The sequence below is a fragment of the Nyctibius grandis genome, chromosome 12 (assembly GCF_013368605.1).
Source record: "Nyctibius grandis isolate bNycGra1 chromosome 12, bNycGra1.pri, whole genome shotgun sequence".
Lineage (NCBI taxonomy): Eukaryota > Metazoa > Chordata > Aves > Nyctibiiformes > Nyctibiidae > Nyctibius > Nyctibius grandis.
The window spans coordinates 9474704-9487553 of NC_090669.1; the positions used below are offsets into that span (position 1 = coordinate 9474704).

Genomic DNA, 12850 nt, shown 5'->3' on the forward strand with positions numbered 1-12850 from the left:
AATTCTGATGGAGGATGAATATTTGTCCTTTTTTGTCCATTTTTTTGTTCCCTCTGTTCCTATGTTATTGCTATTGGAAATAAAAGAAATGCCAATATGTATAATACGTTATGTTAAAGCAAATACTCCGCAGCAGTAATCAGTGTCACCGAAAAAGAACAGCAGTCAGATAAATGACAGTCTTGTCACTGCTTGGCTGAAGCAAACATGCTGTCCTTAAGTTACAGTTAAAGCAAAGTTAAACTGGGCAAAAATAAGCTAAGGAAAAGAGAAATGCGAAGAGGGGATTCTAGTGACTCAAGAGACTTGGCTGTCATCTTCTCTTGTTTCTGTGCCTTACAGTAGCTGTTATCAGTAATTCAGGAAGTGAGCTGCTGGGATACGGATAGAGCTTAGTCCTGCTGATAAGGAAGTGGAATGATTGAAATGCCTGGTGTAGTGTTAGATAAGAAGAAATGCCTAGTTTATCTCACAAGTAAAATTCTAGCAAAATCCAGGGAGGCTGTGCAGCATTATTCAGTAAAAGGCTTCAAGCTACCTGAGTGACCACCATACGAGCCAAACAGGATGGGAACTTTATATCAAGAATCTTCCCTGGACAGATCCCTTCGTTTGAGCATGGGAGGATTTTGTGTTTCTGATTACATAAAGAGATTTACGGTAAGGGACTCCTTAGTGTTTTATTGTGAGCCTAGTTTGAAAGCAAAAACTTTCTAGATGGCTCAGTATTGGTTTCTGTGCCTTTTGTGAAGTGTTATGTGTGTTTGACATTCTTGGCCAGGTTGTGCAGTCTGGCTTACAAAACACCTGCCGATGTCAAGGAGGTGTTTCTGAAATGAGTGCAGGCTCTGCCTTTGTAAATAAATTTATTTTTTGTGAGAGCCTTGGCACATTAAAACTTTTATTCTAAGTGGTATATTTGTAGTATAGATGCCACCCTGCCATTCAAATTATGTGGAGGTTGGTTGTTACAGCTTTTTGCTTTAGTTGTCATATGTTTGAGAGTTTTAAGACAATGAATCTGTTGGGCAGGCTCACACTGAGGCGATCTAATGAGGAGCCAAATCCTGTGCTGACTTCTGGTAAAAGCAATGCAATCAACTTGAACGCCAGGTGCTCAACACCTCAATTGTGTTCTCTGTGGCCGTTCTTAAAAGTTGTGAGATCAGAGCCCCAGTGTGCAAGGGTCTGAGGAAACAAAGTGAAAGAGATTCTGTCTGTGACAGCTTAACCACCGATCGACAAACCGCAAACCCTGCAAAAGGAGAGACATAGAGACGTCACTGGTGGAAGAGACAATAGGAATCTGCTTTTCTGCCATTATAAGCTATTCATCAAACTACACTGTTTTAGTGCTATCTGTGGAGTTAAGTTTCGGTTGCTACAGTGCTAGGAAGTCTAGGAAAATACTGTTTGTTTTCTTCAATTTGTTTGCATTTGCCTACTTTTTGAGTTGCTGAGAAGACCGTTACCGTCCAGACAGAAGCAGAAAATGGACTTAAGCAACCTTAGGAGAATGCCATGTACATATAATACAGTTCAAGTAATTAAAAAAAAAAAAAAAAAAAAAGTTGTAGGAGCTGCATTTTGAAGGAGAATGGATCAGATTGTTGTGGGGTTTTTTAGGACTGTTGTCTTTCAAAATTTTGAACAAAGGATTTCCTCCTGTATTTTGCTTAACGCTAGCTCTAATGGTCTTTCTTAAAGAGTTTATATTTGTAATCATTTAGTTCTTTAAAGAGCCAATGGAGTAAATGAACTAAATCAACAGTGATAAAGCAAATTCTGGCCCAGCTGAAGAAAATAAGATTTTTACTAATTTCAACAAGAAGTGTTGCAGTGGTTGCAGTGTGGAACCTCTTGTTTGCATGTTTGTTGACTGTAGTCTATTTCTGGCACAGTACTTGATGATCTGCCTGCTTGTACTCAAGGAAGTGGCTGGCTCAGCTGATCCTGGTGTTATGGAAGGACTCATAACACTAGGCAGCTCTGTAAGCAGTGGCCTGAGTGTGTTTACAGATTGCTTGGAAATTTGTGTTATTGCTCAGATGTACAGTGGAGGGTGTAGTCCATGCTGAAGCAGTAAGATGAGGCATTTTGTGTTTCCAAAATTAATCGGACTCTTTTGTTAGGAGAGGCAGTGATAGGAGTGTTCTAACATGTGCCTGAAGACCAAGTTACCTATACTTCCTTCAAACTTTTCCTTTCCATGGGATGAACAGCTTTGATGTTCAACTGCATCAATCCGTTTAACCTTGGTGGTGCTGCTGTCTTTCTTCTGCTGACTTGCTGGAGCGGACTCTTATTTTAGGACATGGCCACTTAATCTGAAGTCACCTACTCCTTCACAGAAGCTAATCTTGATGCTCCCCTCCTAACTCTTGTTTGTGGTAGGGGGTGTGCATTCCACACTCATTTTTTTGGGTAGCATTTTGCTGATTTTGCTACTCAAACTTATTTCTTCTGTGAGTCCTGTGTAGGGCTATCTGAAACTCCTCAGGTACTCTTGGTTCACATCTTGACCTTTGTGTATTTGTTTTTGAATGTCTTGCACTGCACAACAATTACCTTTGTTTTAATGTCTCTTTGAAGAGTTGTCTCCTGTTTTGTGTAGTTATTTGATGGTTGGATTACAGAGATGCTGGGATAGGTCTGATGGAGACCAGTCCTTGATACCTGCAGTTCAGGCTCCTGTTTACCTGGGGAGTCACTCCCCTACTCAGCAGACCAGATCTGGAATTCTAGGCTCTGGGGTAGTCTATGTACTACAGAGGCCTAAACTACAATCTTTGGGTGCAGAGTCTTGGCAGGCTACGTGCAGACTGCTATGGAGAGCTAGAAGAAAGGTGGACAGACTGAAAAAAAAAAATCAGTGGAAGTAGTAAGCCTTTTTGAAGGATTGGGACTTTTAGAAAAATACATGGTTGGAAAACTTCTGAGCATCTCAGTTGTTAACACTGTCTTCCCAGGCTTTGTAGGAACTCCAGAGGAAGATGCCATATGCTCCAATTTGAATTTTGCACCAGTGTATAGTGGTTTGCAGTCTAAATATATTCTATTGAGTATCCTTTCAGACAGTTCATATCCCAGAAACTAGAGTAGTAAACTATATATAGTCTCTGACATTACAAAACAGGTTTGTTTTCACCTTCTCCCATGGCTGAATTGAGATAGCAGAAGCTAGCAGGTCCTCTTGCTGTTGTCTTCTATATTTGTGGCCCACCTTTCACTCTCTCATTTGTGCCCTCGTTTTGGTGTCCAGGCTTGAGCAGTACATGTGCTTTCTGGCTCATCCAACTTATTTACACATGCCTCCAACTTCAGGTATGTACTGTCCAGAATGCTTCTGTAGAGACCTGATCCCTTCTAGCACTGTCACTGTATGCTTACTGGTATTGTGTGAGGCTGGGTAGAATTAAAAAGAAATGCCCTTTTTGTATAAAAAGCTCTGTTCTGGATATTTTCTTGGTGGGTTTCTGTTCCCAGTTTCAGCTGAAGTCCCCCAGAAGCCCAGTGTGGGGAGCTTCAGCTTCAGGGTCCTAGTTAATTCTCAGCACCTCTTTAGCAATTGGCACAGCTTTAATTTCATCTTCCTTGACCTCTCTTGCTATAAAAAGAAAATAGTTTGCTGCAAATTTGATGATTGACTGACCTTCTTGTTTCTGGATTGCTTTATACAGAATTATAAGTCTTAGGACCAGAAAACATTGGTACAAGTTATTAAATGGCTGACTGGATCACCCGGCTCTGCAAGACAGTTCTTACCATGGCTGTCAGTGATCGTTTGTCTTGGTAAGCCAGGTAGAAAGCTGTCAGTCATTGCTGTGGAGCATTGAGTTTGTTTCAGTGCACTTTCCACTGGGTTATGGTCAATGCAGAATTTCATAAGATCCACTCTTTGTTAGATTCAGTTTAAAGAAACTTTTGCAAAATCTTCATGTCCCTCCTTTTGTGGCTGAACAAGAGTCAGGGAGCTCTGTATTCCCCTATTTTCATGGACTGTATGTAGAGACTCTTGCTAGGTGTAACTTGCTGTCTCGGTGCTCACCTCTGCAGAGTATTACTGCAGTCTTTTCCAGCATCCTGCCCAGCATTTGAACTACTCTACTAATGTCTCACACTGAGAAGATCTTGATGTACTGTTACTAGATGTGTGGCTGGCACTGCTCTACTGCCCTTTAGTGACAGCTACTCCTGGTATCAACTAATATGAAATCCAAACCATTTATATCCTGGATCTTTTATCAACAGTGCTTTCCTCTGAGTGATTTTGCTTTAGGGTGCCAGCACTTGGTGCTGTTTTTTTAGTCTAATGCTGCTTATCAGTGTATCTGGGTTTACACAACAACTGTCTCTGCAATGCATCTGGAGATGAGTTTGTCACTGATCTAATAGCAGAATTGCAAAAATGATGGTTTAGTAGTTTTAATTCAGGAGCTTCTTACGAGTGCAGAGAACCTTGTATGTGGTTGCTTAAAATTAGTACTGTGGAGTCTGTTGGTTGTTGATTTAAGGTAGCAAGGTGGTTCAGAAGCAAAACTACCTGAATTCTGATAGAAGCACTAGGGGGAACTTATTGTTCTGGGAGTGAAAATGGATGCACCAAATATGCTGTGGATTTCTGTTTTTACTAGATATTTGTACTGAGATACCGACTTCAGATGGAAAAATGGATCACTGTGCTTATACTGTGATGCCCCCACATACTGGGGCCCTAATTCAAGGCTTCTAATTCACACCCAACTGTTCTTAAACTATCTGCTTTAGAGAGATAAACTTAAAAAAATTGTCTTCTCATTCCTTGTTCTGGAAAGTATGATGCCTGTTGCTAGCTGCTGTCTGCAATTCCACTGGCATGTGGTATAATTTTCTTTTGAACAATCTTTTCTGTAGCTGACATGCTTTTGTTTGTTTCCTCTATCTTTCTTCCAACTTGATGAAAGTCATTATAAATTCAGCTGGAGATCTTTTGCACATCTGAAATGGATGCAGCATTTTCTGTGTTTTTTTTTTTTCCAGATGTTTAAACATTCACCTAAAGGAGTGCAAGTAGCTTCTCTATGAGTATTTGATCGTTGAGAAGAGTTTGCAAAACCACCAGCTTTTGTCCCCAAACTCTCTTACTCTGAATCCTTTTTAAAGCAGAGTTTGTGTTCAGACTAAGCCCGAACTGATGAAGTTATTCCTGTGTTTGTGAATGACGTCAAAGCAAGATGTCAGAGACCTAAATCAGCAGGTGAATATAGCACATAACAGACTTCATTATAGGACAGATGACAATTTACTTGATCTAGAATTTCCTTAACATGGTATTCTAGTTATTAGTGGGGAATAGCAATGTCAAGGAGTGTTCTTACTTAAAAAAAATAAAAAATCCCCCCATTGTTAGGTTCTGTAAAGACCGCTATTAGCAGGGAGCACTGAGCACAGTACTTGGTGTTTGTTGTTCCACAATGGCAACTGTCAGATGGAAATGTGGGAGACAAAAAATCAATAACGGAGACTCCAGCTTGCACAAGGCCTGAAACGATGGCACTAACTGCTTTTGCAGGTGCTTGAGAAAAGTTTCCATAAGTGTGTGTCAGTAGCCAAGACACGCTCAAGTCCAGTCAAGTGGTTTGTGAGTGGCTGGAAGCTGCCCCTCGTGTGCCTATCCATGAACACTTCCTTCCTTAACTCCGGTGTGATCTGACACAATTTGAGGTGCTTGTGTGTTTTAGCTTTCAAACACTTAAACCAGTGCAATGTAAAATTGTGCTCGAGGTGATCATACTTCAGTCAGTAACTATGAAGGGCAGAAGGGTAGTTGGGGGAACAGTGTTCTTGCCTTTTAACTTTGGAAATATGAGGAGAGGAGCCAAGGAAATTCTTACTGAAATTGGCAGTCATGGTGTTTGAGAAAGGTGAAGTTGGAAACGATGGTTGAGAATTAGCAAGTTAGTACAGCTCTGTGTGTGCATTTTTGTGGTAATTTTTCAAACTTGAAGCTGAGGAGGTGTTCTGAAGTAGAAAGGGAACAGAGGACAACACAAAGCACAGTGCAATTTGATGATTTTCATCTTCTTGAACAAAAGCGTGTTGCTGGCAAAGCCAAGACTTTTCTGAGAGATTTGATTTGAAGCCAGTCAAATTTCAAGTCAGCTAGAACAATTGTGCTGGTTTCAGTGTGTTTTGGAGTGAACTCAGGATTATGTAAGGTTTTTTTCTGAGATGTTGACTGTCTAGAAATAACCCTTTCTTATGCAACAGACTGTTCCCTATTATATTTATACCGAGAGGCTTATCACATTGCTTCAGTGACAGGAATTTGCTTTTATTGGTTTTATTCCTATTGACATTACTGCACAGCCAAGGCTACTCTTCTACATTATGGTGGATCCCTACTGACTTACAATTACTTGTACCTGAGCAAACTGCCATAGACACAAGAGCTTTTGGCAGGTATAAAAGGTGCCTTAGGGTTCCCTGCTGAGCTCCTAGTAGTAGTGAGAAAACATCTTGCAAATGAGAGGCTTCTTGAATCAGAGGATAACTTTTGTGGCTCACTGTTAAAATCAGCAGGCTTTACAGGAACTGACTGCATTAGGAATTCAGGGAAAGCAGAACGAGCAATGTGACTTTTCTGTTCATTTTCCAGAGAAGAGCTCTCTGGAGGGTGTGGAGAAGTGGAAGGGTGAATCCTTACCACTACACCAAGGAAACATTACTGCTTACTACTCTTCTGGTCCAAGTGGGTAAAATAGTTTAGTAGCTGCTTGGGTTTTTTAAAAAAAAAAGAAAGAAAAAAGAAAAGTGTGAAAGAATGAAAATTTAAAGCAATGAGACAGCTTCTTAAAGTAGTTTCTGTGGGTAACAGATTTGGTGGTGAGAATAAGCTCTGGGATGAAGTGAGTGATTGTGGATGGGCAACAGGTGCTCTCTTTGCCTCCTGAGAGACAAAGTAACCTGGAGGAAGGACTTAAAGGTCCTTGTTAAGCCTTGTGGGCAAATGGTAAACAGTGTTATCTAGAAATCTCATCACTTTGATGTAAATGAAATGTCATAATTGATCTGTTCAGCTCTCTGCTGTCAGCTGCTCGACAGAGATGCATTACAATACTACACGTGGTCTCAGATTCATTAACCTGTCCTTGGCTGTGCCACTGCCTGGGAGCGTTATACTTAGACTTGGTTATTTGAAAAAGAACAAAATAGAAGTGGGGAAAGGAGTCAGGACTTGCAAGAGAGTGTTTCATAACCTACTGTGTTAACAGTTTTCTGTCATTAAATATATAGAAAAAGAAAAATAAAGAGTTTATATAGTGATTGTTAATATTTTGTTGATCTAGTACTACAGTAACGTTGTACTCTTGTGAGCTAGGCAATATTGAAATGTACCGTGCCAGGGTCACTTGGGGAGACTGATAGTGCTTTCTAGACTCTTTACTGTGCAGGTGGATTTCAACCAACTAGACAGACTTATCCAGACTGTATGGCATATCTTGCCCATGGAAGTTATTCCTCTAAATTACAGCCAATGCCCATTTCAGCGCTTGCTGTTTGTCATGACAAGTTGTCTCTTGCTGCACCATTACTCTGTGGACGTGATTTATTACCTTTCATGTGTCTAGGAAACATGCTGTTCATGAGAAATTACTTGCTGGTGTAGGGCTTAATTTTTCAAAAGTTTAGGTACCCTAAAAAAATGTAGTAACCCTTTCATTTACTGGGGGGAAAACTAAGAAGTGTATGTTAATGAGCTGCAGCAACTAGATGAGGATTAAGTAGATTTTCAGTGTAACTTGAAAAAGTTGACACTGGTTTCAAAATCTGTAAAGGAAATTTATTAGTATTTTTTTTTCCTGATTAGTGTTTATCAGAGGTAGCCAGATCGTTTTGAGCTTATCTGCTGTTTGGTTTTTTTCTTTTTGTAAGCTCCTGATGTTTTACCACATTGAATTCTTCATCTCCTTAGAACTCTGTTGCATTGAAACATTGCAAACTTCTCCCAAAGCCCCCAAGTTCTCTATAAAACTTTGGCTTTGTTTTGGTCTTTTAAAAGGTTATTTTTTTCATTTACCTACATATTTTCAGCCATCTCCAGTTTTACTATGTTGTTGGAAGCAATGCAATAATCTAATGAGATGATCTGTTTGAGCAGCTGGTTTTAACCTCTGTGACATTTCTTGTTTGGGATATAAGCCTCTGCTGTCACTTCAGTACATGCTGTAGATTTTTTTTATTTTTTTACTTTTTTTTCCCCTCTTCACTCATCTTTGTGTGTTTTCCTTCCTTTGGATTGGAGCTAGCAAGGAGGGATCATAACTGAATTGCCATATCATAGATTTTTTGTGTTGAATGTGACTTTTTCTCTTGTTTTCTGACATCTCTCTTTCACAACTGGGAGAGTGTGTGTGGGGTTGAAGCCAAAGAGGAATAAGCTGTCATGTCCCCCTTGAGAATACAAGTGTCTTTGGCATCGCATCTTCAGTTCAAGGTCACTTGCAGTTCTGGTTCTCCAGCATTTGTGTTCCTTTTCTCTGGCGCTTCTGAGATACTTGATAGCTTGGAGATATTTTACAGGTATACTAGAAATTCATTTCAGTTCAGCTCTTAGCGGAACGGAGGCAGTTGCCTACACACTCGAGATCACAGTGCTCGTTTTTTGTTACCTGGAAGAAGCAAGCAGAAATCCACAGGAGACCAATTATCATCAGAAACTTTATTCAAGTTACATCCAGACTATGATGGAGTCTTGGGGCTCACCAGTTTGTTTTGCCAATGACAATGCGGAGTGATTGAGCATAGCTCTGCAATCTACAGAGGTCCTGCAAGATTCACAGGTATTTGTTGCTTATACAACACTTCAAGTTCATCAGATGGAATTTGGAGAGTATTGAAGGTGAAGCAACGTGTGTTGCAGTATGTAAGTGCAAAATGCCAATATAAGCAATAACTCCTCACAAAGAAAAAGCGAGTTTAATAGGCTATAACATTTGTTACAGTAACTGTACTTTTTGGTGATGTTGAAGGATGGGTATACTATGATCTGTAGTATGGAGTCAGGCAATTTAGGGTTTTTCTCTTATTTTTTTTGGTAAGTATTGAAAGGCTTGAGACAGTCAGTGGAGCTGAATGTTCTCTTCAAGCTGCTCAAGCAAGATGCAAACATTGGGCACTAAATCAATGTTCTGAACAAAAATTGCCTTTTATTGTAATTCAAGACAAAAGGAATAAAAGATTTTTTTTGCCAGAATTTGAGCATATTATCATCCTGAAGACAAAACGATCAGTTAGATCCATTGGAGCCATTTTTTTCTTTTTGTGTGTTTACCAGAATTTTGAAAGAGGAGAGAGGGGAGAAGGAAATTAAAAGAAAAAAGAAAAGCTGACCTTAATAGCTTTGTGACAGATGTTTAAAACTTCTCACTATGGGCCAAATGATGTTTCCTTCTTCTCTATTTTGTAGTTGCTTATGGATGCACAGCATGATGTAAGTAGTGTTATAAGCGGAAGAGCTGTATCAGAGTAGGCAGGCAGCTTTGGCTGTATCTTCCCTGTATGTCCTTCAGACAACACTAGCAAGGAATATTTGCAGCGTGTAGCAAGAATTCTCCATAGTGCATTATCTTACACATCTCACAGCCCACTGTGTGAGTAGGTATTAGGTGGTGAAATGTGTTCTATATAGCTGGAATACACAGTGCATGTGGCTGAATCCGGAGGAGGAAGAGACAGTTTGTGCCCCTTGAATTGCAGTCAAGCAAGTCTGCTTGTGTAAACTAATATAAACTCAGAGATTTCTTTTTTGTTTTTTGTTTTTTTTTTTTAAGTCCCCTTTTTTGTTTTACACAGCATTTACTGTTGGAGTGCATTGTATGTGCGGAGGATTAAATAATGTTACATGAATAATAACAGCAGTAAATAACAATGGGGCAACATTAATGCTTTTGGCTCTCAATTGTTAAATAATTAAGAAGGCTCAAGATTTCAAAAGACTCCCATTTGCCCACAAACAAACACAGAGGCCAGTTGTGCACTTTTATTGTACTTGCATTGTTTCACGACCATGCATGCTGTGCCTGTAATAGCACACCGCTGGTGGCAACTTAAGTTCTAAGTACGCAACTGTGGATGACTTTCTGTGGCTAGGTTTCCTTACTGAAATATTTGCTGCAAGATGTCTCTAACTTTAAATATAACAATCAAATGACTCTACCTTTTTCTTTTTGTCCCTAAGAGGAAAACATTCAGCTGATGCTCTTGATTTTTAGTAAATATGTTGGCTGTTTTGGTTATTTGTCATCAAGCATGTTTGTAGGCTTGAAAGAATTAAATACTTAAAGGCATTCGGCTGAAAACTCTGATTCTTTAAATGCAGTAGTAGAGTTGCGAAGCTTTTACTGCCAATGTTTTATACTTTCAAGATAGAGCTGTATATTTTGCTGCATTGTATGCTTGATTATCAAAATAAGATTATATGAGGTATCATAAAACTTATGCCGTACTACCCCAGACCACTGTGAAAATACCAGTGACTTTAAAATATATTTTTGATCAGAAGTGACATGGCACGAAAAGCTGACTCCAGTCAGCTTTCACAGGCCAAGTTTTCATCTAAAGTAATTGCTTGGTATTCAAACTCTCCCTTGAAGGTGATGAACAGTCCAAGTATTAAAGCTTTTGGTATCTTTTGTAAAGCCAGTTATTGGCCTCTAAATGTCACAAAACCACCAGGATGGCTATAATTGTTTGGTGGCCTTGCTAGACATAACAAAATATATTTTTGTTGTAAAGGTAAAAAACTTTGTCTTACAGAAGTAGAAAAGACTTAACATCTTCTTGAGAGGGTAATTTTAATGCCAGTACTACTCTGTGGTGTGTAGAGGAGGGATTTTAATTTCTAGAACATCCTATCTCATACAGCAAATTCACTTTAAGATTTACACTTTATTCCCATATGCCCCTTCCAAAAAATGAGGAAGGGACTGGAGGCAAAGGGATGCTCAGTATCCCAAAGCTCATGGCATTGATGTGGTTCCATTGTTCTGTTGCACCAGGACTCCTGCGGCAGCAGGATTTCCCCACTGCTTTCTTCTCCTGCTCTATACGCACAGAGCAGCGATAAGGGACCTGGGAGAACTGGACGCAGTCGTTTAACACAATGTCATGTCTGGCATGGGACAAACTGCTTTCTCTCTTGATGCTGCAGTTCATCCTTTGTGGAAGAGGACTGACTTGTTCTGTGTTGTATTGCAAGGACACATTCATTAATGTTTCTAAAGAATTCAGAACTGTGGCAGTGGGGACCATGCAAGTATAAAGTGACTACCTTTTTGGTCTCTAGTGTCTGACGGTAGTTTTTGTAGTAGACATGCTGTGATTCAGAAGTGAAAGCAAATGCTTTAAATAAGATTTATGATTTAATAGTTCTGTTGCTAATAGTTGGACTAATTCTGCTATGCCTTTGTGAAGATTTTTTTTTTTTTTACTTGGTTCAGTTTCATAGCCTGGGAGAAGGATTTAATTTTAGAAGTTTCAGTTGACAAAGACATGCTGGTGCTAGATAGGTATTTCAGATCCTTGTCATTGTACTCTATTTTTAAATTCAAGTGCCAACCAACCTAAAGAGCATACCCTGTGTCTATGCTGGGTGCTCTGCATCTGTGCTACAAAGCTGAATTCTTCCAAGCCTTAGTACAAGGCCACCAAATTTACTTTTATATTTTTCCTATTTAATGAAGAGAAATGCTCTAGCAAGTTCTTTTCATTATCACAGAACTAAAACGTAGAAACAATCCTTCTCCCTCCAGAGGTCTGCTCAGGCATTGGCAATTGTTAAGATGCTTGCCTATCAACAGCCACTCGAGAAAGAATTTTAAATGGTTCTGTGACGTCAAGGAGGCCCAAGAAAATATAGTCTGGTGCCAAATTACCCCCATCATTGAAAGCACGCAGTAAGAAATAGATAACACGGAAATAAATCTTTTGTGCAGTAGCTATCTCATGATACGCTCCAGCGACTCCAATAAGTGAGGTTGTCTGGTATAGGAATAGCTAAAGAAGATGAACTTTCAGACCTTCATTTTCTAATTTATGATCAATGCATAGCCAGCCTAATCTATCTGACATCCTGCTGTCTGGACAGAATGTCTGCGGGTAGCTTGGACCTTGCAGAGGGAAATGCCCTGACCAAGTTACAGCCTACAAAAGTGAACAATTTAAGTATGATGGACAAAAAACTGAATCTCTTGAATGAAAAGATGGACAAACTGCTGCATTTCCAAGAAGATCTGACAGGCAAACTGCAGCGAGTTAACAAAGGCATTGATGATGTAGAAAAAGGCATTAACAAGCTAACAGTATCCCGAGTAGCTCCTGATGAGACAGATGCAATGAAAAAAGGCCTAAAGGTATCGGATGGTACTCACCAGACTGACATCCAGAGCATATGCTCAGAAGTGTTGAAATTGATGAAAGCTGCCCAGCTAGATGCCTCAAAGCATAAGGAGAGGCTGGCAAAGATAGAGAAAAGGGTTGATACACTGGATAAAGTTATTACATTTGTGGGAGAAGTATTAAAAAATTCTAAAGTAGTGGATTTTATTCTCAAAGGCATTGTGCCCTGGAAGAAGGGGAGTCTGCTGGAAGTCCTTGTTGAGGTTGGTTTTGCTTTACTATTCTTCATATTTTTCTTTATGACGTGGCAGGGCTTTAGGGTCTCCTGCTGATTTCTTGCATAACATATAATTCAGGTTTTCCTTTCAGTATTGCTGTTACAGGTTTCTGCTGTGACCTTTGAATTGCAAGCCTCTTGAGGCAGAGACCAAGGCTCAAAGCATGCCTTGCAGTCTTATGTCTGAGGTTCCCA

At 39.7% G+C, this 12850-nt stretch overlaps 1 protein-coding gene across 2 annotated transcripts in view; it reads left to right on the forward strand.

Moving 5' to 3' along the window:
* MYLK3 (myosin light chain kinase 3) overlaps positions 1-12850 on the forward strand; it is a 34778-nt gene that overhangs the window by 839 nt on the left and 21089 nt on the right. The window lies entirely within an intron of this gene.